We start from the raw sequence: 6,655 nt of genomic DNA on the forward strand, positions 1-6,655 counted from the left end.
CTATGAAACCTAGAATAAGATACTTAATTCTGTGGACTTCAGCATGTCTATCTATAAAATGGAAATAATAAGAACAATACCTACTTTACTGGCTTGCTGTGAGATTTAATGAGGTAATGTTTGTGTAGGCATCAAACGAGATAATCTATGTAAAACCTTAACAGACTTTGGCATAGTTGAAAGTCCATAAACAGAAGCTATTTATATTTTTATTATTATTTTAAAATAATTTCTTTTCTAAGAGAAGAACTCTGTGGTATAATGGAAATGCACATGAACTTGAGAATCAGAGAGACGTGGGTTCCTTTTTCGTTTGTTTTTTTGTTTTTGTAGAGATGTGGGTTCAAATGGTGGTTCCATTATATACCAGCAGTAGTCAGTAAACCTCTCCAGTTATCAGATGGAGGGCAATGATACTGATGGTCAGTAATCCATCACACAGAGCTGCTGTGAGAATCAGAAGAAAACACATGTAAACTCTCCAATAATCAGTTAAGAGACATGTTAAAATCTTTCTCTCCCTCTCTCCTTTTCTTCTTCACTGATAGGGTAATTTTCTTCCCAGCAGGGGTATTAAAAGCAGCTGTGGGGCACCTGGGTGGCTCAGTTGGTTAAGCGTCCAACTCTTGGTTTCTGCTCAGGGCATGATCTCAGGGTCGTGAGATCGAGCTCCATGTCAGGCTCTCAGTGAGGAGTCTGCTTCAGATTCTCTTCCCCTCCACTCTGTCTAAAATAAATAAATAAATAAAATCCTTAAAAAAAAAAAGTGGGGGGGACTTGGCTCAGTTTGTTGAGCATTTGACTCTTGGTTTTGGCTCAGGTCATGACCTCAGGGTCATGGGATCAGCCCCAAGACCGACTCTGTGCTCAGTGCGGAGTCTGCTTGTCCCTTTCCCTGTGCCCCTGCCCCTGCTCGCACTCTTTCTCTGATGCTCTCTCACTCTCTCTCAAATAAGTAAGTAAATAAATAAATAAAATCTTTTTTTTTTTTTTTAAGATTTTATTTATTCATTTGAGACACAGAGACGCAGAAAGAGAGAGCATGAGCAGGGAGAGGGGCAGAGGGAGAGGGAGAAACAGGCCTCCTGCTGAGCCAGGAGCCCGATATGGGGCTCCATCCCAGGACCCTGGGATCATGACCTGAGCCCAAGGCAGACGCTTAACCATCTGAGCCACCCAGGCGCCCCAAAATAAATAAAATCTTTAAAAGAAAAAAGGAACAGTTTTGAGTCTTGGCTAAATGAAAGGAGTGAGGTGGTTCCTGGTGGTCAGATGAACATGAAACAGTTTCTTAGTTGAATACTGGAAGCCTCTGAGGTGGTTTTGACTATTGTAGTGTTTTATTCTGAGTCATATGTACATTAAAAATGTACCCACAATGAATAATAGTTAAAGACTGCAAAGCATATGCCACCTTGATGTTGAAATACTAGTTGATGAGCTTACAAATGATAGCTCTGCAAATTTGCCCTTAAGGTACTCTTCAACATATCTGTGAATTGCATTCATCTAATAAAAAATCTTATCTAGCCCATCAAGCAATCTCTGGGTCTTCAGAAAGCTACATTACAAAGAGAAAATACAGTGAGAGTCTGGGGGGGTAAGGATAATGGGAGGTGACTCCTAATGCATATGGGGTTTCCTGTTGGGGTGATGAAAATGTTCTGGAATTAGAAAGTGGTGATAGTTGCACAACTATGAAAATATACTAAAAATCAATGAACTGTACACATTAAATAGGTAAACCATGTGGTATATGGATTTTAACTCAATAAAGCTATTATTTGTAAGTCATTTGAATTTTGCATTCTAACCAAGAATATGTTTACTTTCTTTTTTTTTATTTAAAGATTTTATTTATTTATTTGAGAGAGAGACTGAGAGAGAGAGAGCATGAGAGGGGGGAGGGTTGGGAGGGTCAGAGGGAAAAGCAGACTCCCCGCCGAGCAGGGAGCCCAATGCGGGACTCGATCCAGGGACTCCAGGATCATGACCTGAGCCGAAGGCAGTCGCTTAACCAACTGAGCCACCCAGGCGCCTGAATATGTTTACTTTCATATCTAAGTACTTTTTCCTATATCACTGAATAAAATTGACACTTAAAAATGAAAAAAAAAAAAAAACCCAAAACCAATCACCATTATTTCAAGGAATCTACCCTGTGGAAATAACTCTAAATATTAAAGAAAAAATCTCTGTGCACAATGATGTTTAGTGTATCATAGTTTAAAACAATAAGAAATCAGTAATTATATAAATATGTGACAATGAGAAAAATTAAAAATTAAAAGATGCGATTTCTATTCAATTGAGTATTATATAGCTTTAAAAATTATGGGTATAAAATTATGATTATAAGATACAGGTCCAACACAGAGACTGGTTATGTATGTTTATGGATTACCATGCAACTTTTAAGGATATGATGGGGAAGAATTTTTTTTTTTTTTTTAAGATTTTATTTATTTGCGAGAGAGACAATGAGAGACAGAGAGCATGAGAGGGAGGAGGGTCAGAGGGAGAAGCAGACTCCCTGCCGAGCAGGGAGCCCGATGCGGGACTCGATCCCGGGACTCCAGGATCATGACCTGAGCCGAAGGCAGTCGCTTAACCAACTGAGCCACCCAGGTGCCCCGGGGAAGAATTTTTTTAAAGGTTTTATTTTTATTTAAAAAAAATTTTTAAAGATTTTATTGATTTATTTGAGACAGAGAGAGCGAGAGAGTGCTTGTGCACAAGCAGGGGAAGAGCAAAGGGAGAGGGAGAAGCAGACTTCCCACTGAGCAGGGAGCCCGACTCAAGGCCTGATCCCAGGACTCTGAAACCATGACTCAAGCCGAAGGCAGATGCTCAACCAACTGAGCACCCAGATGCCCAAAGGTTTTATTTTTAAATAATCTCTACACCCAATGTGGGGCTTGATATTACAACCCTGAGATCAAGAGTTGCATGCTCTACTGACTAAGCCAGTCAGGCACCCTGGGAAGAATATTTATTAATGTGGGAAAATGTTAACAGTGAACTAGGTGACAAATGTGGGCAATAAGACATTATGAAGCGATGTACACAGATGGATGACAAAATGCAGAAACCAGTGATTTCTTTTGTGTGGGAGTTATATGGTAATGTTCTATTTATTCATTTATTTAATAGACTTCATGTTTTTAGCACGGTTTTTGCTTTACAGCAAAACTGAATAGAAGTTACAGAGATATCCTATGTACTCCCTGCCTCACACATGCACAGCTTCCCTATTATCAATATTCCCTACCAGAGTGGGGCACAATTGGTGAATCTACAACGATACATCATTATCACCCGAAGTGTATGGTTTACATTAAGATTCACTCTTGGGGGGCGCCTGGGTGGCTCAGTCGTTAAGCGTCTGCCTTCGGCTCAGGTCATGATCCCAGAGTCCTGGGATCGAGCCCCGCATCGGGCTCCCTGCTCTGTGGGAAGCCTGCTTCTCCCTCTCCCACTCCCCCTGCTTGTGTCTCTCTCTGTCAAATAAATAAATAAATAAATCATTAAGAAAAAAAAAAAGATTCACTCTTGGTGTTGGACATGGGTTTAGACAAGTATATAATGACAGGTATTCAGCATTACAGTATCATACAGAGTGTTTCACTGTCCTAAAAATCCTCTGTGTTATGCCTATTGATCCCACTCTACCCCCATCCCTTAGAAAGCACTAACCTTTTTACTGTCTCCATAGTTTTGCCTTTTTCAGAATGTCATATAGTTGGAATCGTGCAATATGTAGCCTTTTCAGAGTGGCTTCTTTCACTTAGTAAGTAAAATGCATTGAAGTTTCTTCTGTGTCTTTTCATGGCTTGATTTTTAGTGCTGAAAAATATTCTATTATCTGGATGTACCAGTTTATTCATCTGTTCACCTACCAAAGGACATCTTGATTGTTTTCAAGTTTGGGTAATTATGAATAAAGCTGCTATAAACAAGTTTTTGTGTGGATATGTTTTGCACTCCCTTGATTGCATGATTGCTGGACTGTATAGTAAGTGTATATTAAGTTTTGTAAGATACTGACAAATTATCTTCCAAAGTGGTTTTACATTTTGCATTTCGGCAGCAATGAATGAGAGTTCTTATTGCTCTGCATCCTTGCCAGCATTTGGTGTTGTCAGTGTTCTGGATTTTGGCCATTCTAATATAGGTGTGTAATGCTATATTTATTATTCTTTATGGTTACTGTATTCAAGTTTTCCACATTGACCATACATTATTTTTGTAACAGAAAAAATGTGTTATAAAATAGAAAGCTACGGGGGTGCCTGGGTGGCTCAGTCAGTTAAGTGTCTTCCTTTGGCTCAGATCATGATCCCAGGGTCCTAGGATGGAGCCACACGGGGAGTCTGCTTCTCCCTCTCTCTCTGTGCCCCACCCCCCCACTTGTCCTCTCTCACACTCTCTCTCAAATAAATAAATAAAATCTTTAAAAAAATATAAAGCTACAAAATCCATGTAATAGGAGGGACTGGGGGAGGAGGGATGGTATAGGAATAACTATTATATAACATTACATTAAAAAACATAATACAAAATAATGATACTACTAGAATGACTATAGTTTTTTTTTTTATTTTTATTTTTTAAAGATTTTATTTATTTATTTGACAAAGAGAGACACAGCGAGAGAGGGAACACAAGCAGGGGGAGTGGGAGAGGGAGAAGCAGGCTTCCCGCGGAGCAGGGAGCCCGATGCGGGGCTCGATCCCAGGACCCTGGGATCTTGACCTGAGCCGAAAGCAGACGCTTAACGACTGAGCCACCCAGGCGCCCCAGTTTTTTTTGTTTTTTTTTTTTAGAACGACTATAGTTTTAAATATTGTTTAAAAAATGTATGACAATTCTATCCAATTTAGGTTTTCATTCATTGGGACAAAAGACTGGTTGCACCCAAAATGTGTTGTTTGTAGATAAGTACTTGCCAAAAGCATTGAAATCTTCTCTATCTTATTATTTAAAAAGACATAAAAAATTATAAAATCATATACAATTGTAAAAACTGTGATATTTTATTTTATTTTTAAGATTTTATTTTTATTTATTTGACAGAGACAGAGCGAGAGAGCACAAGTAGGGGGAGCAGCAGAGGGAGAGGGAGAAGCAGACTCCCCTCCGAGCAGGGAGCCCAATGCGGGGCCGATCCCAGGACCCTGAGATCATGACCTGAGCCGAAGGCAGTCGACCAACCGACTGAGCCACCCAGACACCCCCAAAAATGTGGTATTTTAAAGGGAAACGTAAGAATTCTAAACAAGTCATGAAGCATTATTTGACTACCTATAAAGCCATGAACAATTACATTTCATCCTACATGTCAGTATATATCCAGTTTATACTCAGTATACAAACACATGGGTGGGACTCCTGGGTGGCTCAGTCGGTTAAGGTCCGCCTTCGGCTCAAGTCATGATTCCAGATGGGACAGTGATTCCAGGGTCCTGTGACGGAGTCCCATAGCCGGCTCTTGCTCAGCGGGGAGTCTGCTTCTCCCTGGGCCAGCTGCTCCCCCCGCTTCTGCATGCGCGCGCTCTCTCTCTGATAAAAAAAAAGAAAAGAAAAAAGATATACACATGGGTATGATAAAATGCAATTTTTGTACTTGCTAACAAATCATGCTTTTTTTCTTAAATTATAAATTTAAAACAAGTGTAAAGTGTACATTATTTGTGTAACAAGAAAAAAGTAGAATTCTGCCTTCACATACTATATATTACGGTGCAATAAAGTTGACTTTATTATACAATCTTTAATATTACATATAGATGTATTTTAATAATATATACTAATCTAAAACAACAGGCTTTAACCTAAAGCACTTCTATATAACACCCAAGGAATGACAAATGATTTGAAAAATTCTCAAGAGAGCTGGTAAAGTCATGTATTACTATGAAAGGTTTAAAAACAACAACAACAAAAAGGTTGAAAGTGTTCACGTAATGTTTAAGAACACTAGGGGTAGATCTGGCTTATAATCTAGACTCTCTCCTTGGAAAAGTGATAGAAACTCCCTGAGGTTCCATTTTATCTGTAAAATTGGGACGACACGAATATCATAGAGCTGTTTTAAAGGTTAAACCAGACCACACTTGTAAAAAGTACAGAACCTGTTCTGTTATAGGGTAAACCCTCAATAAATGTTAACTATCCTTATCCTCTCTGGGGTGGATAAAGAGGAAGGATTCTCCATCTGTGGCCATACAGCCTACTCAAGGAAAAATCCAGAGGACAGCGGGCAACCTTGCTAGACACGTACATCATTTCGCCGTCCAGGACAGAATCTGCCCACAGACAACACTCTCTCGTCCAACCACATCACCACTAAAGTGCAGGGCATTTTCTCGTCTGCACCCTTTCTTGCCCCTACTCCCAGCCCCAGTTTCCCAATCCACCTATTCTAGTTGCTCGTCCTTCTTTGCCCCGCCCAGAGACGATGCCTTTTTTTTTTTTTTCTCCCTACACCCTCTCTAGTTCTAACTTTCCCGCCCCAGTAGCTCTTGACCAATCGGAGATGGGATTGTCTCTTCTTTCCCGGCCTCATGGTGACATTGCGAGAAGTAGCACCTCTGATTGGATATCCTGGAGCAGAAACCTACCAATAACTGGCTGACTTTTTTGGTGCGGACGG

Source organism: Leptonychotes weddellii, chromosome 7, assembly GCF_054177405.1.
Source record: "Leptonychotes weddellii isolate Sample4059 chromosome 7, ASM5417740v2, whole genome shotgun sequence".
NCBI lineage: Eukaryota > Metazoa > Chordata > Mammalia > Carnivora > Phocidae > Leptonychotes > Leptonychotes weddellii.